The sequence below is a fragment of the Marmota monax genome, unplaced genomic scaffold, assembly GCF_021218885.2.
Source record: "Marmota monax isolate L192 unplaced genomic scaffold, Marmota_monax_Labrador192_F-V1.1 WCK01_AAM20220418_F8-fsc00024, whole genome shotgun sequence".
Lineage (NCBI taxonomy): Eukaryota > Metazoa > Chordata > Mammalia > Rodentia > Sciuridae > Marmota > Marmota monax.
Genome location: NW_026695224.1, coordinates 22680231 through 22705243, shown reverse-complemented (window position 1 = coordinate 22705243; position 25013 = coordinate 22680231). Strand labels below are relative to the sequence as shown.

General features: G+C 47.4%; 1 protein-coding gene across 5 annotated transcripts in view; it reads right to left on the bottom strand.

Moving 5' to 3' along the window:
- Nucleotides 1-25013, bottom strand: part of Zfhx3 (zinc finger homeobox 3) — a 241462-nt gene that overhangs the window by 215030 nt on the left and 1419 nt on the right. For 2 of the 5 annotated variants that reach the window (XM_046434352.2, XM_058575898.1), the window contains exon 1: nt 15648-15948. The exons of 2 other annotated variants lie outside the window; for them this stretch is intronic. The gene's annotated coding sequence lies outside the window, so the exon portion shown is untranslated. Of the gene's footprint in view, nt 1-15647; nt 15949-25013 lie in introns of those variants that run through there. One more of the 5 variants, XM_046434353.2, reaches the window with a different exon arrangement.

Sequence of the window (25013 nt, the reverse complement as noted above, 5' to 3'; positions counted from 1 at the left end):
TTTGTTTTCCAGCAATTTTGCCTAATGAACCTTGCAGCATGAAAACGGATCCCACACAAGGATGTGCGGCCGGCTCCTTTTCTGCCATGCTCCCCATTCTCCCACCAGTTAGGCAAGGCAAGTGGCCCCGATCCCATAGGAGGGGAGCAGCCCCCTCACAACACCAACACAAAGGTTCAAAGGCTCAAGTCCTCCTTCCAGGTAGCTGGGAGGATGTAATTGGTGAGGCAGGAGATTAGAAATATTGGCAGCCTCTAAGTAAGACTTTAATTTACTGGCAGATCAATAGAGCCGGGGTTATATTGGCAAAGTGTCTACAGCTCTATTGACTCACGCAATGCCTCTTATCAATTTATCAGAAATCTGGAAGTCAGAAGATATTGTTTGAAAGGAAAGAGGGGGGAAAAAAGAAGAAGAAATAGAAAGCGTGAAGCAAGAGCCACAGCAGTGGGAAACTGGGGTCCCCAATGATGAATTTGGTGCAAAGAGTTTTATGCGGTGTCTCCAGTGTAAGAGACCAACATGCCACATTGAGAGCTAAACTGCCCCCACCACACAGAGCCTCAGCCTTCTCACGTGATTCCATTTCCCATAAACCTTATATTTAGTGGAGGTGGGGAGCCCTACCAAAGCAAGCTGTTTGGAGGGGGTTGGTTTGGGTTTTGCTTTGTTTTTTAAAGCAATCCTTCCTTTAGGTTCAGTGTCAGCTGTCTAAAGTTGCAGGCAGGTCACATGAATGCCCTGTGGTGCTGGGTGTCTAACCCAAGGCCTTGCACACACTGGGCAAGTGCTGTACTTCTGAATACACCCCCAGCCCAGTTTTTCTGTCTTGCTTTATACTGCCTCTCCAGCCTACCTCCGCCAGAATTCTTTGGCACTTCTTTTTCACCCATCCATATGAAGAAAAATTTTAAGTCAAAGGGATATTTATCTCAATACTCCCAAGAGGTTAGAAAGGGTCTATCAGACTAACACTGGCACTAGGTCTAAAGAAGCATGAAGAAAATATACTCAAGTCCTACAAATCATCACGCAAGGATATTGCAAGACTTTTCACAAATAATTAATCTTCGTCTGAAGGGTTTCGAAATATTCCAGGTCCTCGACAAAAAATGTCAGGGGAAAAAAAAGTAAACATTAACACTTTCCCAAACCCAAATGCCCATGCCAACGCAGGGGGCACAGGGAGCCCCAGGGCTCCCAAGTACTTCTACCCCAGAACTCTAGGGGGCAGGTCAGGGAAGAAGCAGAAGATGTGGAGCATTCCTGTCATCAGAAGGCTGAGGGGGAAAGCGGTTTTCCTGGGTTTGGAGGAACCTCAACCGGCTTTTGACGATCCATTTTGGTCCCTGCCTCATACAACAAATTTCTCCTTAATTGCTGTTTTGCATTTCCTTGAGACATCGAGTAAACAGTACTTAAGTGTTTCCAGACAAAAACAATAACTCACTAATGACTAAGGCACTGCTAATTAAAATGCCCCTGTGATGGCGTGACTGGACTCAGAGCCACTGCAGCAAACAGACTGCCCAGGCCTTGAACGTAGGGACCAGAGCCTGACAGTACAGGGCTGAGGGACGTCACAATGGCCCTCTGGCTGAAAAGAAGGTAGCCCCTTGTGGGAACTGGGGGTAGGGGCTTGGAGTCCAGGGGGAGGCGTGGCGTGGGGTTTCAGAGAGCATGCCAGAGCCCAACAGAATGCACGTGCTGGGACTCTGGGGTACATGGCCTGGCACAGCCTCAAGACCTTGTGAGTTCCTAAGATCTCCTAAAGTTGCGGGGATGTGTCCCACTATAGTGGGGAATGAAGCAAGGCGGTAAACAGGTACCCTCTCCTGAGGACCACACTTCTTCCAGGGACAGTTCACTCCCAGGATGGCTCCAAAGCCTAAGTTCCTAATCACCCTTTCAAAAGATCTGAGAGAACGCAAAAAAGGTGTGTTCTAGCACCCCACCTGCGCTGCAGGGCTTTTTTTATTTTATTTTATTTTATTTATTTATTTTTTAGTTATCAGAGGACACAACATCTCTGTTTTGTATGTGGTGCTGAGGATCGAACCCGGGCCGCATGCATGCCAGGTGAGTGCGCTACCACTTGAGACACATCCCCAGCCCTCCAGGGGTCGTCTTTCCAAGGACATCTGACCAAGTCCTGGGAACCCAGGAAGCTTCTCTTTCTCCCTTAAACAAGTGATCCAAATAAGTGACTTCATTTTCTGCTCCCTCAAACTTTGAGTCCTTCAGAGGGGATGGGGGCTCTCAACACCACTTTTTAAAGGTCAGCATTACAGAAAGGAAAGTACTGAAGAGGAGGGATGGGAGCCCGGGAGCTCACTAAGGACGGGCTCTTGTCCTCAGGCAGGTTAAAGACCTGCCCCTAGCCATAGGCGGGGTGGAGGAGGCTCATTGAAACCCCAGGGGCCTAATGCCCATTTGTATTCACACTCAGACCCTTTAGGGATGTAAAATCGGAGAGGTTGAACTGTTTACATTCACCTAATGCTCAAGTAAACAAATCAAAGCCAGCCAGCGGGGAGGGGTTTCCGGCAGGGCCCAGGCAGATCCCCTCAGCAGGAGGATGCTGGAGAACACTGGGGAAAGGGGAAGGTGACAGACGGTTACCCAGTGTGGACCGTGGAGGCCGGGCTCCCTTTCCCACCACAGCTCCAGGATCTCCCCTTGCCTGGGTCCTCCAGAACCTGAACCCTACAGGGCCCACCTTGACTCCACAGGCCAGGGTCATGGAAGCTTTGAGAAAAGCCCAGGAAGCCCAGGAGGGGCTGGAGGACTTGCTCCAGGTGGGCCCAGCGGTGCAAATCACAAACCAGAAGCAGCCCCTCCAGGCCTGAGCATTGCCACCTCCATGAAGAGGGGGGTCTCCGCCACCCCCCCCGCCACTACCCCGGGTCCTTCAGAGCCTTGTTTGTGCCTCTGCACAACCCACACCAGCCTTGGGGAGCCACCCCCCCCCCGAACTGCAGGGAAAGGGGTTCAATTTAGCCCAGTTTCTGACCGAGGAAGACACTCCCCCTCCTTCTAGTTAGCCCTCCACGACCATTGTTATTCAAGAACTGTGACTCAGACGATCCCCCACACCCTCTCCTGGCTTCCGAAGCCCCCCAGCACCAATCGGGGTCTTGACCGAAGTGAACTGGGAGCTGTTTGAAGTCCCAGCGCAAGGCCTGGTCACATCCTCTAAAAAACAAGAACAGTTTCAACTTGACTGGGGGTGGGGGGAAGGGCGGGGGATTTGTGGCACTCCTTTTAAATGCAGATTTGAACTTTTCACCCAGGGTCAGACAGCTGCGATGCTCCGTCCCCAGCAGAGGCCGGCGCCGGCCCCTTCCACCTCACACTTTCAGTTTTTTTTTTTTTCCTGCCTGCCCAGGAGGCCAAGCCTGTTAAAGGAATTAGATACCTCCCTCCCTAAAAACCCCAATCCACACCCACTTCTCAGTTTACCAGGGGCACAAATCCTACCAGCCTCCCAGAGAAGGCCCTCAGATAGGCAGAGGCTGGCAGGGTGCCCTGGGAACAGAACTGGCTAAGGAAAACCGTTCTTATCACATGCATTGACTAAGGAATGCTAAGATCAATGGCGAGAGACACCAGCACTGAGCCTGCTCTGAAGGGCGCATGCTCCACAGGACTCGATTCACAGTTGCTCTTCCTGCTAGAAGCCAGGGAGAGTTCCCCTCACTATTTTCCTAGGAAGAGCAGTGATGTCAGCAGGACTTACGTCACCCAGCTTTGAGAAGTCTCTTCTTGGGTGAACATGAGAAAAAGATAACAGCATATGAACAACCGTAACAAAAACATTTTAAAAATAAATAAAAACACCTCTGGGGTGGAGCTCAGTGGTGGAGCATTTGCCTAGCATAAGCAAGCCCTGGGTTTGACCCTTGGCACCGAGAGAAAAAATAGACACACACACACACACACACACACACTCACACTCGGACTCCTCTCTTATCCTCACAGGCAAGGCTGCTTCTGATTTGTCCTTACCTACCTCCCTTTCTCCTCCTCCAACCAGAAGCCCATCAGCCCTAGACAAACAAAAGTGGCTTCCACCCCATAGCATCAAGACATCCAAACACTCCTGGGGACTGGACACCTCTCCACCAGAAGGAGCAGCTCCTCCTCCTTCCCTCTGGTAACCACTGGAGCCTCCAGAAGGAAGTCCCCTCCAAGCCCCATATCCCATGGCCTGAGCCACCAGATGAAAGCCTGTGTGATGTCAGTAAAGTGTGGAGTGAGGAGAGAACAGCCTCCCAGGGGAAGCGCCTGGGTTCAAGCCCCAATCACCTGCCACAAACTAGAGGCCCACCGTGGAGAGGTGGAAGGTCGTGTCCTGGAGGCTCCATGCAGTCCTGTTCACCTTGACGTCTGCAGGCAGCAATAAGCCTTAGTGATAAACACGACAACTCATGCAGAGGAGAGCCGGCCCCTAGCTGCCACCGTGGCTTTTTGCCTTGGGGACAGGTTTTCGAAGCCAGGTGAACCCCTCCACCACAGCCCACCTGCACATCAGGAAGCGGTTTACGAAACATCTGCCCACACCCGCATCATCGCATCTCTGCCTCCTAACAATCCCAAGAGGAAGTCGGGAAGCTGTGTGCAGACTCGACCTGCACCCTGAACCCAGGCAAATGGAAGCAACTGGTGGCAGGGCACAATGGGTGACTCAGCTCCATATCCCCAATGCCTCCGGAGCCAGGGCACATCTTTTAGTCCATCCTGCCCTGTCCAGGAGGTAGCCACCAGCCCTTTATGGCTTTGAAGCGTACGAAATGTGGCTAGAGCGAATTAAGATGTGGAAGTGTGAAATACACATAGGATTTTAAAGACTTGATACCAAAACAAGGCCATCCCATTAACAGTTTCCTTTATATTGATTCCATGTTTAAATGATAACATTTCAATTCCCCAGACTAAATAAAATACATTAAATTTAACTCCACCTGTTTAAACTTTTGAATGTGGCTCCTAGAAAACTTTAAATTACCTATGTGACTCACTGCATTTCTATTGGACAGTCCTGGTCTAGAATCCCTGCCTGCCTTTCAACATCAGATCCAGGTGGGAGGAGGTGTTCCTGGTTATGAGTGGGACAGATTTTTCTTATCTACCTTGAACATTACCCTAAAGACTTCTAAAGGATACTTCTAATTGGGTTGAATAATCTTCATATCCAAATAACCCATCTCCTAATTGCAAGTACGGTTTAGATGAAGAGAAATGGCGGGGTCAGATGTGCCTTGAAGCCCAAGAGAATGGTGCAGCTCCTCCAAGATGTTATCAATGGCTTCTGAGCCCCATGCATGCCTCAAAACAATAATGGCAAGTTGTTTGTGGCGGTTTCATGGGAGGATTACCCGGGATAAGGCCTGCCTCCTACTCCAGCTTGATTTCTTAGTATCAAGAGCAGAGTGCTCCCTTTTAACTGCCCTTCCCCTAAAGCTTGCCCAGCGGGATCCTGGTGTGCGCAGGCGCGTGCACACACCCTGGAAGTGGGGAGGGAAGGGGGAGGGAGGCACGGACAACACAGATGCGGCCCCTTTCCTATTAGAAAGTGCCTATTCTACCACGAGGGATCACAAGGCCAGTCTCATTTCTCTATGTAAATGAACTTTTTAGCCACCTCCTCAAAGAAGAAAAGCTGCACAGATGCGTTAGGCCCATCCTGGGGCACACAATTACAGCCATTTGCATTCCTCCAGCAGCAGGATTAGCACAGGAATGTGCTCTGCAGCTTTGTGGGGGGAAAAAGAGTTTAGGAAGAAGGGGGGGGTGGTTCTCCCTGGTTGGTCCACCCAAAGCGCTGAGACACTTCCACGTCTAGGAGTCAAAAAAGTGGAAACAACTCCTGCTCGGGCTTTCTAAAGAGGGGGAAGCTGAGAGGCCTGGGGTGGGGTGGGGTGGGGGGAGAGGCAGAGGAGGATGAAAAGCGGAGGGGGAGGGGCCATAGGAGGGAGGGGGAGGGGGACTGCGTGTATTAGGGGAACTGCCCCTCCTGGTGCTTTGATCCCCTCTGTCAGTCAGTCCTCGTCGCTAGGAGAAACCAACTTCTCTCCTTGGGTTAATCAAAACCAAATTACTCAGGAATGTGGCAGGACAGGTCTGAGCTTCCAGGTCCCTTTGTCTTTGAGGATTTAAAATGAAAAAATAAATTTTTTAAAAGCAGATGGCTGTGGCTTAGGGAATAGATGAAGTGAAGGGTCTGAAGGAACTCACAGCCACATCCCCTGCCCTAAAATAAATAAATAAATAGATACATAAATAAATAAAAAGACACACAAACTTCCTCTTCCAAGCCATCCACCAAGAAGTTATGTCTGTAGATTAAATCCAAAGATTAGAATCACTTTTCCATTTATCCTTATTGCCCCCCCTGCAGATAAAAGGCCCCCAAAAAGGTACCTTGTCAAAGTAGAAATAAGAAACATTGCAAGATTTGAGCAACACCCAATCGCCACAATCTGATTGTTAGAAGCAAAGTACATACAAGCTCAAGAACGTGCCACTTTTTCCAAAAACAAAAAAAGTTTTTTCAGTTCCTCCTTAGGAATACTGGGTTGGGGAAGAAGAAATCCAGTCACTGTTCATCCAAAGTCCATGTTGACTTGGTCATGTTAGATCCCAGTGACCATGAAAGCAGCTGTGCTAGATGGGCTCAGTCTAGGGATGAAAGACCCCAATGGGTGCCAGGAAATACCACTGCTTATCTGTCGTCCAGATAAAGTGGGAACTCACCATCCAAAGCTAAGCTGTGGACCAGGCAAGTGTGCTGAGCATACTGGACAGCCCAGAGACAAAGTTTCAGTAAGTCGCCAGGCAAGAGGAAAAGGCTGACCTCAGAGATGAAAGAAACCTGGGGCCTGGAGCTTTATGAATTCCTCCACACCTCTGCCCCGGCTCACATTCTTGGCAAGCTGGTGGCACTGTACAAGATGGGGGCCTATACCCCAGGCCCCTGGAAACTCCAGAATGCAATACCCTTGTGCACACTATCATTGGGGACAGGAAAAAGCCATATGTTCCAAGGTATTCAGTAGCAGAAATACAACATCTCTCTGTATCATAAAATGCTGTTATGCTTCACTAACAAAACCTGATCCCCCCCCCCCAAAAAAAAGAAGATAAAATAAACAAACAGAGCACCACCAGTTAAGCTACAGAGCCTGGGCTCAATAGATAAAGTGAGGCCGACACACAGCCTGACTACCAGCTGGCCATAAATTGTAACTGGCCCCAGGCATGCGGTTATCTGGGAGGTTGCACTAAAGTAACTTTTAAAATACTCTTCACCTTATCTGTAGGCTCAGTCAAACACACACATACATCACCCTCTTAGATCTAGGCCATTAGTATTCCATTTAGACTTTCCAAAACAAGGTCATCCCAGTAGTCCCTTCCCCTATTTCCGGTCACAGCTGTGGACTTTCACCCCCTTGTCCAACAAAAGGGACCTTGTATACAAAATTAACCCAGACCATTAGTTTGTGCAGTGTGAGAGAGTATGCTGAGCCCTCAGAATATTTACCCTCCTTCCAGGCCCAGCCCAGGGTGCTGCCCAGAGGGCCTCCCCCACAGAGGCGGGGGAGCTTCCCCAGAGATTAGTGGCCCAGCTCCTAGGGCCTCAACTCCATTCCACAGCAGCGCAGTCAAGGTCCTACCATTCAGAGAATAAACACAGCACTCCTTTTAAAGAGAGAGAGGGACTGGGGCTGTAGCTCAGGGGCAGGGCACTTGCCTAGCATGTGTGAAACAAACAGTAACGTCTAACTTATCAGAGGGGTCAAATCACAAACTCAGAGGCTGCTCAGCTCAGACGCACAGGCGCAGAGGCTGCAGTGAGTATGTCTAACTTGGAGGAGGGCTGGGAACCTGCCATCTTGAAACAGATGCAGCCTCTGTCCCAGTGGTTCTCAACTAGGAACCACTAAGGGGGGGGGGGGGTTCACCTCCCAACAATTAATTCCTAGAGACAGGAATTAATTCCTGATTGTCCTGTGGGGGGGGGGGGTGAGGGGCTGCTGGCATCAAGGGGGGAGGAGCCCATAATAATACACTAACACACAGGCCCACGCCACTCCCAAGTGTCAACAGTCCAGAATATCCCCGGAAACTAGGTCGGAGGTCCACTCAAATTTCCAGAAAGGGGGCAGGAGGGAACATCCCTCTGTAAAATGGCTCCGCTCCAGGGCTCAGAATTGGTAATAAGATTTAGTGGTCTAAACGACGTGAGAAATGAAAAAAAAAAAAAAATATATATATATATATATATATATATATATACATATATATATATATATTACTTTGAAACTCTCATCACTTTTGCACACGATTGGGGACTGAGTGTCAAGGATGGATACACCTGGGCAGCTGTGCTCTTCAAGGTAGCTGGTAGGAGTGGGGTCTGAAGCTCAGGGTGACATGAGCTAGGCTCGCCTGCACGTGAGGGCCACCTCTTAACGGAGGCTTGGAGTCAGGCAGTCACCGACTTGCCCCGTTCACCACGCCTGACCACACCGCCAGGCCCAGGTTCCTGGGACAGGCAGCAGAAATGTACAGGTGCTGAGACTGGGCCTGCAGGTACAAGGAGGGGACAGGGCAACAGACGGAGGAGGAGGCAAGGACTTCGGAGCGGCAGGGCTGATGAGAACAGGCCAGCAGACTGGGCGGCCATGCAGGAGGGGTGGGGGGAGGCACATGATAATTAACTCAGCAAGTTGATAGTATTTGCATATAAATGCCTCCACAAATCACTACAAACAAGCCAGGACAAGTCAGGCCTATTAGCATATACAAGCTAGCCCCGGAAGGCCTCTCTAGGTGGGTCATTGAGTGGGCTGCTCACTTAGAAGGCCGCCTGCCAGCCTGGGTGGTGGGGGGCAGGCAAGTGTTGCTGGGGAGGATGGGGACACTGTATCTATTACAGCCAACTTGCATCGAATAGGAACAGTCGCAGGATGTGAAAGAGTTGGCTGTAGTCTCAGCCCAGAGAAGGAAGAGCGGAGGAAATGCTGGTCCTTTTGGTTTATTTCTAACAGGGTATTGGGAAAGGCAGGGGCCCTAAGCAGGAAAGAAATAAAAGGGGAAAGGATGTGAGATGGGAACTAACATTAATGAAAAGGCTACTCAATGCACTAAGTAGCTTAAGGTGAAGCCCCATTTTACACATGAAATGAGCAAGGCTCAGAGAAGTTAAGTGATTGGCCTACAGTCACAGAGCTTAGGCAGCAGCAGTGCTGAGCCTCTCTCAACCATGGCCTCAGCAGAGGAGTAAGACAGAGCAGAGTGATGTACAGAGGCCCCCCTTTCCTAAGAGGGGGTTCTTCTGCTTCATCTCTGCCTCTCCCATGAAACTGTGAACACAGCACTGTGGCCTTCCTTGTTTTATTCTGGAATGATTTCATATCTTAAATCAAAGAGGAAGGCCACACCTCCCTCTGGTCAAACATCCAGGAATTTGTACCTGGATTTCTGTCACCCCCTTTCTCCACTGTCTAGACAATCCTTAGTTTCCCCAGTAAAGGCAAAATAAGTTGATAGTCTTTCCTAACAGGTGTAAAAGTTCTCTGCTTTCCCCAAAGACACCCATGAGCATTGATGTACTCTTTGAAAAAGGCATGGGGCGATTTTCAACTGTCCTTTCTTTGCTGGGAACTACATTTTAAAAGTGAATACAGTACTACGTTGTGAAAGAATGAGCCATGTAGGCCCATGCACACAGACAGGTGCCCAGCCTGAAAGTCCTCCTGAATGCCTGGCCATATAGTTCCAGACCACATAAAGTGACACCCTTGGAGACCCCGGCAGAACAGAGATGGTATTTTAAAAGCCGTCACTTTAGGAGTGACATCAGCCTCCTGACACCCAAGCTGAAATCCAGGGGCCTCTCTGCTTTACGTGTCCAAAAGTTGACTCGACATTTTAACAAGGATGCAGATATTCCACAGAGAGTGGAGCCGCTACAGGGAAATCAGAAACCACTCCCCCACCAGCCAAATGTACATTAAGAACCAAGGCCCTGAGCCAAAGAGCATTTTAGGAAACAGGTCCTGGATTGGTGGAAGACACTTGTATTGTTTCTTGAGCAGTTAAGAAAAACTGTTTAAAAAAAAAAAAAAGTTGCTGAGAGGCAGAAAAAAAAGCAACCCACATGCTCTTCCACGTATTTCCACTGGACAAAGTTGTCAGGAAGAGAAAAGTTGTCCAAAATAGGCCACTCAGAGACCGTCAGTGTGGGAAGCAAGTAAGTTCATGTCTACACATATATTCTTTTTATAGACTTACAGATTCTTGAGGAAAAGAGCTTTTTAGACACTGAAGGGAGACTTCTATATTTGAACAGGTTCTTATAGGACTGTGGTGGGGGTGGGGGTGGGGGCTGCAGGGCTGACATCAAATACCTAATTAAGCCCCTTGGTCTTTTCTACACTCAGCTGATCTCACTCCACTTGGACCAGAAGGTTCAAATGAGAAGACACGGGGTCACCTCTGAACTGGAAATGTCAATGCTGAAATGCAGCGTCTAGGACAGACACTTGTACAGGGGACGGTTTGTCCAAAATCTAAATCAGCTAATACCTTGAGAAGAATTTGTCCACAGTCACCTTCCTGGATGGGGTCAGCAACTATCAAGAAATAAGCAAAACTCGTCTCCCTCCCTGCAGGAAAGCAGTTCAGGCCTTAAGAAGAATCCGTCCTACCCATTAAGAAGCCTATACATCCCCCCTCCCAGCCTGCCTGTCCCCAGTACAGTCAACCCTGCAAAGCCCCCAGGTACTCTACTCTTTAACACCCCTCCCTGGCTCCCAGTGTACAAAGAGCAGTCACCAGCTCCTATCTCCAGAAGCATGGGGGCAGGGGTCTCATTCCCAGATCAAAGGTTTGTGGCCGAAATCACTTTCAGGACAGTGCGTGAAATCAGCAGCAGATGAAAATTCCACCGTCTTTTCACACAGCCCAGCGGAGCCAGTCTGCCCGGTTCCAGCCTGAGTCCCCTTGCAGATGACTGAAGATACTTCACAAGTTCCTAACTGTTGCCCCCAAAGACCTAGCTCAGATTAAGTTCAAGATAAACATTCAAGAGAGCCTTTAGGGCTACAGTGGGATTCACTTCCTCCCCCAAATTAAGCAGAACAGGAGGGGAGAGGGACCCCTGCTCTTCTCCATCTTCACAGAGAGTGGCTTTGCCAGGGGGATTGGGACTGAAGCGATCTTCAGTCCTGAATCCGAAACAGCCACAAGGAGCAAGAGGAGGCAGGGCAGCCCCACCTGCCTCCCTTCCCTGGAAGCCTTAGACCTGACTCCAGGGGGGTGGAGAGGATGGAAAAATCTTAGAGACAGTACATGTGTTAATACCAAAGTTCAAAGAGTGGGCAGCTGAGCCACCTAAGGCCTCCCCCAGTACAGGCCCCTCTGGAGAGGTACACACCAAGCCTCCCCCAAACACACTAATCCTTCTGTTGACAAGCCCACATGGAAAGGGAGAAGGGCTTGCCCAAAAGACAGGTACAGCCCAGGCATTTCCCAAAGGGGCCCTGCTTGGGGTTAAAACCAACAAAACAGAAGTCCTGCTAAGAAATGGAGCCCAATTTACCCCTGGGCAAACTTTCTACATCTCCTTTCCTGTTTTTATTTGCATGCTTAGCCTTACAAAAGCAAGAAAACTCTAGGAATTAAGGGTGAAAGAAAGGCAGACACATCAAAGAAAAAAGACCTCAAATGTTACAAATAAGTAGCCAAGGCAACTTCCTTGGGCAAAGAACTCTCTAGAAACACACCTGTCATGGCTAGACTACTAGACTACTAGACTACTACTGGCTTGCTCTTACTACCCTGTCCCCTGAACCAAAGAATAAAAATCAGAAAGAAAAAAAAAATTCCAGTTGTGTTTCTGCTTCTGAAACATCAGCACAATGCTGCTGTCAATCATAGCTAAGCCTTGCTTTCCTTCAGTCCCAAGTTCCTATCTATATAGGAGTCATTTACCATATTAGCCAAAAAAAAAAAAAAATTTTTTTTTAAGCCCTCTAACATCTGATTGTCACTTCCCACATGTTCAAAGAGAACAGTCTGGCAGCCAACTTTAAATCATATAGAAAACAAATCCGACAGTTGTTGATTTGGTAGTTTTTCTCCTTAATCTGGATTTTGAAAGCGGCTTGCCAATGAGCCAAGATTTCTGCCCGGGTCTCTCCCTCGGGGCAGTTTGATGCAATCTTAGCTTCTGTGTGTTTGTTTCTCAATTTGAGTGGCCCAAGGACGCAGGACACTGTGCTTTTGGACAAAATAAGCGCCCTTAGGATCTGATTAAGACTAGCTCCTGCAAAGGAATTCCCTTTCCTGAATTCTATTAGAACTGGTTTTCCATTTCCCCAACCACAGTCTTTAACTCAGGCAGAGGATAGTGATTCTAAGCTATGCTGTGATTTCTAACAATAACCATTACACCAAATTCTCATCCCAGAGCATTTGGATAACCCTATGAAGTTCACTGTAATGGAATCTGCCTTCCTGTGGTGTTTTTATGGTAACGCCCCCATCCTGGTTAATTACACCAGCCTTGGGAACCAGAGCAGGCCAACAGGCCCAAACATTGCAGAAATAGGCCAGGCTAACTGCATGCGACCATTTTAATAGCAATTGAAAGTATAAACCACAGCACGTATTGTACCTCTTGAGGTGGCTGTTGTTGAGCATCAGGTGCATCTGTCCCTATAGAGCTGGCAAGCATTGGAGTGGAGCTTGCTGGAGCTGCTTCAGGCCAGGATCACCACTGCCCACCCCCCAAGTCAAGGCTAGATCCCTTGGGTTGAAAAGCAAACTAGTTACTCTTCAAAGGTGCTATAAAGACAACTCACTTTCTTTGCCATCAAGTAATAGGAGCAATACCCCATACTTTTTATAAAAGTTGCTTAGCCGCTTTAAATGTTTGTTTTTAAGGTGATACTTTTGCAACTTTGTAATAAAAATGATTTCCTAAGTAAAAGTCTGCTTTGGGCCCTCAAGCATTTCTAGGTTCTTACACTAACACTTCAGAAGCCCCAAAGCCCTAAGATACACTAAAAAGGAACACCACCACATGGTGACAATAAAGACATGTTTCCCGAACGCCACATGTGACCAGCACTAAAAAAACTAAGCCAAATCACCACCAGCCCCAGATGATACTTTCCCAGCAGTCTGCAATCACAGATTTATTCTAATGAACTACCCACCTTTGGGTCACCCAAGGTGCACCCACCCTGTCCCAAGTGCACCTAGGAGCTATCATTTAACGTCATAATGATGAAAACTGAAATCTTGTTTATTTTAGCTCCTTGCCACCGGGCAGTCCAATTGGCACTGAGTTTACACAGCAGTTAAATACAATCCCAAAGCTGCAAGAAGTCAGGCACTTCGCTGCCGGGTTGGGATGCCTGCTGGGAGTACCATTTTATTTGGGCCCCCTTCCACCCTCCCCAAGTATTCATTTGAGCAAATAAAAGACAGAAGGAAAGAAATCAAAATTAAAGTTTCAGGTGGTTGCAGAAGCAGCTAAGGTTTATTTTGTCCTGGAATAGTTAGCAAGTGTTTCTCAGTGGCTCCCTGTCAATCAAAACTGTCTTCAGGAGAAATGGAAAACAGTAGCTCTATCCCAAAGAAAGTGTAGCCATTTAGGGGAATAAAAGAGTTGGGAAAGGGAAATGACCCATGTCATAAAGACAGAAGGTCTCCAAGTCACTTACTTTCTTGCAATTCCAAAAGGACTGTTTTTTAAAGTAGAAAAATGCTTGCTTCTGCCTCTGCCCCATGTTGTTAAATAACACTTGTGAAATTAAATAAAAGACCAAGTGTGACCCCAGCCCACTCTGAGGCACTTTACTTGCTTTCTGAAAACTATGCTGGAAACCAAATGCAGGTAATTTCCTTAGTCCTGTAATTTAAGCAAGGCAGAGAGGGAAAGCTGCTCTTGGCCTTCATGGCTACACATCCTCTGAAAGGGCGCCTTCAGGGTCCCCTTGAAACAGAACGAACACAAATACAGATGTGCAAACACCCAAGTATGTACCTCTCTCCAAAGACCCCATTCTCAAAACCCTCAAATGATTGAGAACCATGGTCTCCTGATTCCCCTCACACCCTACCTCTGTTCCCGGTTTCTCACGTGTGGGTAACAAGAAGATTCAGAATCTCAGGCGGCCAGTGGCTGTTCTGATAACAAGAAACAGGCCCACGTTCCCAGCCGCAGCCTTTCTCGATCAGGTTACCTTGGAAGGTGTATGTTTTCCTATCAAATGCAGGCTCCAGTCTCAGCCACAGCTCCTGGGCTTCCCCCTCCAGCCCAGCCCACTAGAACTCGTGATTTTTAGGGTTTCCCTTGAAACCTATCCAGAAACCACAGTCATTAAAAGAACATGAAGGTTTGACACCTCCTGAATTTAGGAATGAGGGGACTCCGGGGGCCAACTCTACAAACTTGCACCTGCTGCTTGATGGCAAAGAAACAAGAGTTTCCCCAGCTAGGGTGAGCTTTAAATTATACTCTATTTATTTAGTGGCTTGTCTCCAAGGATCTCAAAGCATGAGATGAAATAAGATGACGTGTAACTTTCTCACTATCTACCTTCAAGGCTTAAGTTTGCTTTCCTTGCTTTGCTTTGATGTGTTTCCCTGTGCAGGCCCCAGCCTGAAGGACAGGCCTTCCCTCTGAGCCCAGGTGGGGCTTCAGTCCTCTCTGAGGCTGTCAGTGGCTTTTAGAGAGTCTCCACAGCCTGTTATATGTCACAAATGGAGGGTGGGGAGAGGGATGACCCTCCTGGATTCACCTGTTCATGGGTGTCCTTTAAACCAGTTTAACACACTGTATAGGCAATTCCCTCTCGGGATGCACCATGCAAAGGGTTGGGGGTCTTTGATCTCCAGGTGCTTCCCCATCCTAAATAGGTATATCCAAAGCAGAAAGGACCATTTTCTAGAAGGCTCATTTCCCTCAGTCTACGAACATTACTTTTGGGGTTTTTTTTCTGCCACCGACCTAAACTTGGGCATTCCTCTTCCTTTAACAGGACAAAAATCTTAGCTCTCCCTTCACACACACACACCCTCCCCCAAGAAATAAATGCTGCTCTGGTTTTTCCAGAGTGAGAACAAACTAAAATTAGAGGGTGGACAAGATGATCTCCAAAGGTGCCCTCCAGCTCCGACACTCTGATTCCCCCTTTAATTACTCCACAACAGGCACATTCTTCACATTGTTTCAAACTGACCAGCGACTTCTCTGGGGCTGAAAGGGGTGCATTTTTAGGCAAAGGAACTCAAACTTCTAAATGGCACCAGCAGCACAATTATTTCAGAAGGAAGGAACTAATCCCGAAGCAGAATAAAGAGACTGAGAGGCAGGGGAGGGAAGAGGGGAGGGAGGGAGGGAGGGAGAGAGGAAGGACAGCACTCTGTGCCGAGTAGAATTTAGACGCTCCCACCCCAGGTAGGTTACAACTGGAGTCTAGGAGTTCAAGTGCATCCAGCCTGCCCTTCCCCCACATGCCCCAAGAGAATGGGAAGTTCAGCCAAGACTCGCGGCACCTGCCTGCAGCGCTAGGCCGGCTGCGCGAACCCACGGGCAGGCGGCGGGGGAGGGCGGCGGCACTCACCTGGCACACAAAGCCTCCGCACACCTCCGGAGGGAGGAGGCACTCGCAGGTCCGGGGGCCGCGCCGCTGTGCGCGACAATGGGAAATTCCAGCGGCACCAGAGCCCCGAACTTACCCACCCCAGGCGGCATTCTCCCCACCTCCCGCTGGCCCCGGGGCTCCGAGGTGGCGCTGGCTAGGAGCAGGGGCGCCGCAGGCAGGGGAGGGGGGCTCATGGTGGCGGCCGGGCTGGCGGCGGCCGGTGCCCGGGAGGGAGGTCCCCGGGGCGCGGCGGGGATTCACCCACGGGGCGCGGCGCTCGCGTCCCCGTCCCCGGCCTGCCCGCCTCCGCGCTGCCCGCCCGCCCGGAATCGCTTTATGTAAATGAAGCTCAACTCGCAGTTTGCAGCGCGCACCGCCCGGGGAAGGGGGGCGGGCGGGGCGGGGGGCCTTCGGGGATCCACATTACACAGCAACAAAGCGGAAGGTTAATTTGAAACTCACAGCCCCGCCGCTGCCAGGCTCCCCGGGCAAAGCCTGACATCTACAGTCCTGCCGGACGCAGGCCGGGCTGCTTGCGGTGGCCGCGCCCGCCTGCTGGGACCCGGGGACACACACAGGCGCTGGAGGCCCGGGCTGTCGGCCGCGCTCGCTCAGGGCTCCGGCCTCAGGGCAGGCCGGGGCGCACCCGCTCCTCGCCTGGGGACAGGGGCTCTGGTGGCTCGGCCTGCGCTGCCCCGGGAACCAGCCCGGCGGGAACAAAGCCCCGTCCTCCCGGAGGCACTGACCCCTCGCTCATCAAAAGTCAGGGGCCGGCCTGGAATCGGACGAGAAGAAAGGGACGTGCCCTCGGCCACAAAAAGCAGCCTGGGGCCTCCGAACCGAAGCCATCGGTCTCTGGGCCCTGTCCACGTCAGAGCCAGGCCACTCTAGCATGGGGACATTAGCCAATGTGGACAGGAATTTATTTGAAACACACACACCCATCCTATTAACTGCTTTACAGAACACTTCTGTTTTTCAGCTGCAGAAACTTATAAAAACATCCCTGGCTCTCCATTGAGAGTTTAAGGATAGTTTTTGAACCGCAAGGAGAAAAGAAAACGAGAGTGCTAGGAAAAGAGGAAGAAAAGAAGTGACAAGAAAAAGGAGCTGCAGTTGACCATTACATGCTTTAAGGAGACTCCCCTTATAAAGCCACGTTATTTCAGAGACAGCAGAGATCATGCCCTTCCCAGGGAGATTTTGCCACCAGGGTCAAAGTTAATGCAGACATCCCAGTTGGTCAAAGCAACTGCTGGACACTTTTCTATCTCCCCAAAGTCACCTTTTCCATTCTGATATACAAAGGCAGCTCTACAGAAATCTCCACCGGAAGTCCCCTATCCTCCCCATCAGAATCCCACCCTCCATCTGCATCCACTCTGGATTCTCTCAGCACAGAAAAAAGACACCTGCTTTTTCCCTTTCTGAAAACCACCCACCCAGGCTGGCGTCACAGCCTGGAGAGTCTCTTCCTACTGCACAATAATGAACCATGCAAGTGTTAGAAATATAATAAGCTCACCAGGCGAAGAGCAGGATGTATGGAATCGTATTAGCTTTACCCACACACTAACAGGGAGGAAAAGGGATGCTTGTCTGGTGAACACCAAGTCCTTGTGCAGAAGGCATTTTGTGCAACATAATTCAGGTTCAAATTATGTAAATAACCTGTTGGGTAGAGACAACCAACCCCTCTAAGGTTTTAGTCCAGAAGAGAAACTGAAAAAAAAAAAAAAATTTTTTTTTTTTCCTGCTAGGGCCCTGGGAGAAAAAAAGACTGCCTCTAGGGAATCATGTCCGATTAGGGACAAAGGAGGGCACAAGCCAAATTCAGTCACACGTGAGGGAGCAGGGATGGAGTGGGGGAGTGGAGGGCCAAAAAGGAAAGTGGAGGAGGAAGAGGATTTTATAAACCAGAGTATGGTCACTGCAGAGCTGCTTGTAGACTGCCCCGACCTCGGGCCTAAGAACAGGTGGTGTTTTCAAAACACACTGTTATTTATATGTTAGCCACATGAGTCAGGAACACCTTAAAGAAAACCAATTAATAATTTAATTGAAAAAGTGACTATGAATAATACATGAGGGTGATGATGCTAACAATAACACAAGCAAGGTGGCCCACCTCCCATAGATATCCTGGAAATCTCTTCAGGAAAATCAAGACTGCAGACCCCTGTTCCTCACCTGGAAGCAACCCACAGCCTATCTGATAAATTACAGACAACAAGAACATGTTTATACTCACAGAAAATCTAATTTAGCTATTTGGTCTTAACTTTTATGAATGGGGGACAACCTTGCAATTTGGTGACATCATAAACTTGGTGGGGCCACAGATAAATAACTTCAATAAAATGAAAAATGGAAAACCCAAAGCACAAGGTCTAAGTAATCTGAGAGGATGAGGAGGTACTAGCAGAATCCTGAGGGGACCTTGTCCAATTCTGCCACTGTCCTAGGCTGTGGGTGACCAGCCTCCTGCACCTCAGAGGCCTGATAAACAGAACTGGGTCTATTTTCTTTATCTTAATCCTACAACAGCTACACGCATGGTGAGGCCTACTCAAGCCTGCCTTTGTTCCCAGCAAAAATTTGACAGGTAAGCCACAGGCAGGTAATGTACGGCCTCTGTACAATTATAAATGTAAGGGACAGCACAAACCCTGGAATGCTATATCAACTAAAACTTATTTTCATCATTAACAAAAACAAGACATCTTCAGAGGTAATTTGCAACTTTTGCACTGACATGTGGAACCAACGGTTTCTCAGAATCTGCAGCATGTATTTCAATCCTCCAAGCTCTGAAAAGCTCAGCTCTTCCCAGGGCAGCTGCCTGATGTTAAACCCACGGCCTACCCAGCAGTGACAGCCTGACATTCTCATCGCTCCATCCTGAACACTGTTGACAAATAAACCCACTCTCAGAAGAGGCAATTCTTCCCTTGCAGTTCTCCATACCCAGTCTTGTCTCATCTGGAAAGCGTAACTGGCAACAGCCAAAAGGATAAATATTTAAAAATAAATCAGGGAATGCTAACCCCTTCCTCCACTCCTCCCCTTACCCATTCTCTAAGCCAGAGGCCTGCCCCCTAATGCTTAGCTGGCTGGCAAATTTACAATGATCCAACCCAGCCAAACCTGCTCTCCTCTCCCTCCCTCTCCCCCACCCCATACAAGCTCTTTCTAATGCTGTATCCTTTCACTTCGGCAAAGGTAAATATGATCTCTGAGCGAAGATACAGTGGATGTCAGCATACTGGGCTTTCTTCACAGCACAATTGGGTTTAGGTGGATTTGTGTGTTCTTCCAGATCCTTCTGTTTTTATTAAATTATACATCCACACTGATTTTAAAACTTGTGCTTAAATAATCTGGAGGCTTTAACAAAGAAAATCCTAGCAAAGGGCAAAAAGCCACAAACAAATGTCCCCGAAATAAATGACACATTTGAATTGTACTCCATGGCCTGAGTTCACCCCATCCTTTCGAGGCAGTTTTATTTAAAGGCCTGTACCCACTAGGTGGCCAGGCCCTCCTGGGATGGTACAGAGGGCAAGCTTTCCTCCAAACAGCCCATGCCGGCTCGCCTGGAGAGCCCGTGGAGGCTGGGGCACCAAGGCCTACCACACACATTTGGATTCACATTTCTCTGACACAAATCTCAAGGCCTCCGTGTACCACTGCAGTGCTAATTCCATAGATTAATTTTTACCCCCAAATCATAGGTGGAACATTATCTCCTTTACTTACCCACCCCTTCCCAGCTCAGCCCCTAAATCTGTCAATGATATATACAAAAAAGACACAAATGAGTAACCTTTATTTTTAGAGCTGTGATTCAAGAGTTTTTTTTCATTTTAAGTCTCAAAGCCCAAGTCTGAAGAAAGCAAAAATACAGAATTTCTCTTAAAACAGCTTTAAATGTTAAGAGCTTACAGACTTGCCCCCTTTTTTTAAAAAAAAATTAAAATATTTCTGAAAGGGCAAAGAGAATTTGCCATGCAAGACTTTTATACCCAAGGGGATTCTTACATTTGTGTTTCTAAACCTTGAAATTGAGAATTTTAATGAAAAGGCAGACAGATGCTTAAGGACAGCATCGCAATCAGGGTCCATACATTACAAGAGAGAGTGGTGCTTTGTTTGGGGCCAAGGAAAAAAAGAGGTGAACTCCTATTTTGATCCTGGGCCATCCCCAACTGTCTGACACATCCCTTTACACTGGCCTGATGCAAACCACTGAATTCTTGGAGGGGAAGCAGGTTGGAGGCAGAATAAAGGAAACAGGAAACAGGAGAGGAAAAGAAAGGGGGAGGGGATATTGCCTGTTTACATAAATCCTACTTTTTTTAAATCTTAACACAGTATCAATTCCATAGTATATACACCACAGTTCTTCCAGTTACGAGTCTGAACAACCCATTTAATAGTATATCAGACCCAAAACAACCAGGACCAGGTTTTGTTTTAAGGAAGAATTTCATGTAGGTTTGTAATTTTTCTCTATCAAACAGCCGCTTCTAAGTAGAGGCCAGAAAACTAGAAAATAAACAACAAAAAAAAGAGATGACCCTGTTCGTGCTTTCCTCCAAATAATTCTAGAATCCCATTTTCTTATCTTTTCATTGTAGTGCATTTTTGTTCAAAAAATCTGTGCTAATCTGACTTCAGAGCCCAGAGCTGAAATTTCACATATCCTCCAAGTCAGCCAGTGTTTTTAGAATTTGGATTTCTATTGAGGCTGTTCCAATTGCCAGTGAGGCCTACGGTAAAATGTGCTTCATGCTGTTCCGTTTGTCTCTCTGCAGACAAATAGAAACTGTGAAATTTAAAGAATGGATGAAAAAAAAATCTAAAACAAAGAGGTTAAAAAAATAGGACAAATGTTTTTGCTTTTGTGTCTCCCTGGAGCAATTGTTTGGGGAAGTCTGCATTGACAATAACCATGAGAAGGCCATCTAAAGGCGATGCGCTCACAAGGGGACTCCTTGCCTGCTGCCTTTGGTCTGGGAGAAAAAGTACCTTAGCTCCGTTCTCCAGGAACAAAAGGCCAGGGCCAAGGAAGGGGGGAGAGGTTACGGGGCTTTCACAGGGAGCCAAGTGTCAATGCTGGTTCATTTTTCACCCGTCTTAGTTGGAAAGCAACTCAGGGAACTTCCTAATGACTGCTTTTCCCTCTCTCCCTATTATTTCTAAACCTAAAAGAACAAAATAAATTTTTTTAAAAAACCTAAAACCCACCATCTTAATAGAGGAGGGACTTTGGGGCCTAAATAGCTTTTCATCTTTCCTTTGCCCACCCTATCTTTTTTTTTTTTTAAAGAAGGGGGTTCTAATCACAGATCACATGGAAATAAGAGATATCGGGCATTACAGTTATTTGTAGTTAACACCAGAATGGCCTTTATATTGTCAAGAAGACAAGGAAGAGGAAAAAGAAAAAGAAATGGTAAAGAACAGGGATAGAAGGTGGTGCTGGGGGGGCTTCAGGGGTAAGGCCTTGAAACAGTTTCTTTTTCTCACAGCATGAAGTCCCTAATGCCAGCTTCGGATTTGCAACTGAATCAAAGTCTCAAAGTCGTCTGTACAAGGTTGGGTTTTTTTTGTTTTTTTTTTTAGGGGGGTGGTCCTGGAGAAGTGGACAATAAGGATGTATTAAAGACAGACAAGGTGTGGCAGGGGTGGGGGGGTGCCACAAAGAAAGGAAGCTGAATCATGCCATGAAAATACCAGGGCAAGAGGACATCCAAGTGTTTAACCAGATTTGAAGCTGAAGCCATCTTCCCCAGCAGGGACAGGTGACCCTCAGCCTTTGAACCTAGACCTGGCAGCTCGGGAGCATACCCCTCTTCCCCAGGCAGCCACAGGCTCTGGCTGAGAAGCAAGGTAGGGGGAGGGACGAGAGGGCCCTGCAAAGAAGCACAATAAACAACTCAAATATGAACGGAAATGACATCAGCAAAGTGAAGGACCTGTTTACTGCAGATCAAAACAAAACAAACTTCCAAACCTTTTGTGTACACAAGATAACTCTATAAAAAGCCTTCCTAAAATGTCAGCAGGGTTGACACATCAGCATCCCAACAAGTAAATAGATGACAGTTACCATGGTGTGGGAGGGGCAAAGGAAAATGGGCATGATGGGAAGAAGATGTGTCTGTGGGTGGGGGGGTCAAACCAGAAGGGGCAAAAAACCCAATTGCTATTTCCCCCCTCTGCTGAGCCTTAATATTTATTGGTGTTTATAATGTAAAAGCCATGCTCTGTGTTTCACTTAATACAAGGCCAGACAGCGCTGTCTAATGAGGCAGCATTACAATCAGCTTGTAATACTGAATTTTTAATGCTGCCAAGGATTCTGTTACATAATAATATGAAAAACAGAAGCTGAAAGTGGGCTCCCAGTGACAGGACCTTTGGAGTGCCACAAGCCTGGACTCCCTCCCCTCCACCCACTCCCACCTTCTGATCTGCAATCAACCCCCCATCCATATGCAGGAGGCCGGTATGGAAACCAAGAGGATTTTAGGAAACCCACACTCATCATCATCTTCATTATTATTACTGTTATTATTATTTCTCTAATCCTAAATTTTATTCCCAGAGTTTGAATTTTAGCCTATCTGGGGTTAAAAGTGTAAAATGAAGGGAAGGGGGGACTGACGAGACAAAGAATTCAGGAAGGGGGTGGGGATGGCTTATTTTAAGCAAAACAAGCACTTTAGGGAGAAAATTATAGAAGGAGAGAGAACTAAGGGGTGGGGGGTTGCAGTCTGCCGACCATATTCATAGCTGCCGCACTCAGTTTACATTAGTGTAATTTAAAAGCATATATATAGCTGCCGTTGCTCCTCTCTGTAATACCCCAAGACTGTAAATCTATAACCACTGCAATGATTTAGTGATTAAAAACATGATAACATATTGTGTAACTGCAAACCACAGAACCCCTGCCAACTCTACTCTCAGATAAAGGGAAAAAAATACAGAAAATGTGTTGCTTGCAGCAATCTTCCTAAATCCAAAAGATTTTAATAAAAGAACCTATACAGTAAATGGATCAGAAAAGGGCCAGTGAATTCTGCGTGAAGCCAGCAAAGGGAAAAGAAAGGGAAAAAAAAAAGCAGCTTTATGTGGGATTCTTTTCCTTGTACTAACAAATTAGGACCTAAACATGCCTTTTCTTTTCTCTCTCTCTCTCTTTTTTAATAGTTTGTTGTAACTGGAATAACTGGTCTTGTGCACTGTCTTGCATATTCAAAGCTGCTTTGTAATCGGATCTGGAGACCCAACCTTATTTGCCTGAACTCAATAGGGGTTTTTCTCCCCCTCCTCCCTTGTTTTGTTTTGGATTCAGTATTGTGGGTTTTCTGTTGTTGCTGAGAGCACGGTCTACGCAGGCAGAGGCTCTGCTGCCTTTAAGCTACTGAGCAAACACCTGAGAGGGGGAGGCACAATTTGTAACATGGCAGGAGGAGCCTAAAATATATATACACACACACACACACACAAAAAATAATAAAATAAAATAAAATCAAAGCAGCTGTAGGGGTTTTGGCCTCTGAGCAGCTGACCTGACCCTCTTCTGTATATTCTTTTATTTCCCCATTGCAGGATTCCTGCACCTTGGGTCAGATTCGAACTCAATGTGACCCTGAGGAGAAGGCAGTCACAGAGCCCTGGAAAACTGCTCCATATTTAATGGGGGGTTGGGGGGGCTAAGTGCATATGCATTCAGGCTCCCCCAGTGTAGACACCCACACAGTGTGTACACACACACATCTGTCAGGACTGTCAGGCCATGAGGCCAGCTCCAGCCCAGCTTTCCCAGCCCATTCCACTGAGAACCTAAACTCTCTTTGCACCCCCCCCCCAACAATAAAATCTTCATGCCTATAATTCTACCCATGAACACACACATGGACAGACGAACATGTCTTCAGAGGCTTTATATGTTTAAAAAGTCCACAGATCTGAATCGCCTCCTCTCTGGACCAGAGCAGGGCAGTTTATTCAGAGAAATCAATAGGAAAGAGCATTTGCAAATATTTATATAAGCCCTGTGCGTTTCAGCATTAAGTAATTAAAAACTAAAACCCAGTGAGGGGGAAGGGAGGAGACACACAGAGGAAGGCTGCTGGCCTCCAGTGGGTTTTCCTGCCCACACCTCATCTCCCCAAACCGCAATCCTTTCAAAACTGACTCTGTACACTTTTTATCAAATCCTGTTGTGCACCATTGCTAGACTATTTCAAAATCATCTCCAAATATGGATTCACCTACCACCAAGCTTTCAAGAGGAACTGTAACTGTCTATTCTCTCACACACACAGCAACTCTTACTTTTGACATTGCTTCAATCTCGAGTATATTACTCTCTTATATTCCTATCTCTAATTTATTCCGCCAGTAAAAGAAACCTAACATCATAACATGAGAAGAGGGCCTCCGAAGGAGTAATTCAATAAGCAAATTCCCACCCGCCAGAGCCCCAGAATACTTCCCACTCCCCTCCAACTCAGGATACCTACACTTTGGGGGTTCAGCATCCCAAACCCCCTGCATGTGAACAGATATATTCTCTCCCCCCCCTCTCTCTCTCTCTCTCTCACACACACACACACATACACAAACACACACACACACGGGGGGGGGGGACTTGAGCAAGTGAAGGAGTTTTAAAATGAGCTACTATGGAATGGACTTCCCTATATTGTTCCAGAAGGCTGGGCAGTAAATTCTGGTCCTCTAAATCTGCCTCTAAATCTGCTCTGAGAAGCAGAGCAAGGCACTGGAGCACCCACACTACAGATATTGTAGAAATTTACAGTAAATGTAGGTACACGATTGCAGCACACTGCCCTATTGATTATGCAGATTGGGATCAATCTTCTCCCCTCTCCCATTTCCCAAGCTTCTTTCCAAGGACCTCCAAATAAGTTGATCTGTAACTAGCCATTCAACCAAAGTAAGGAGTGAAAAGTAATTTTAAAATATATATAATAAATCCTCAATTGTACCCACTGAAAGAGTTCAAGTCTTTTTTAATTCCAAGCTGAATTTATGTTCTATAATTTGCATTACAGCCAAGCGATCACTGTATGTCATATTCTTCAAAGGTACTTAACAAACCCCCCTTTTAAAAGTCAGTAGAACTGGAGGCCAGAAAAAGGCAATCAGCCTCCTTCTTCCACACAGTCCTTAGATCAAGTTTCAATAATTGAGACCAATAAAAATTGTCATATTTACCCTACTTCAAAGAGACGAGGGGGAAAAGTTAAGAGTGGGTGATTTTTGAAAGCACTTGTAATCAAAGAATTTGCCATAGTGGAAGGA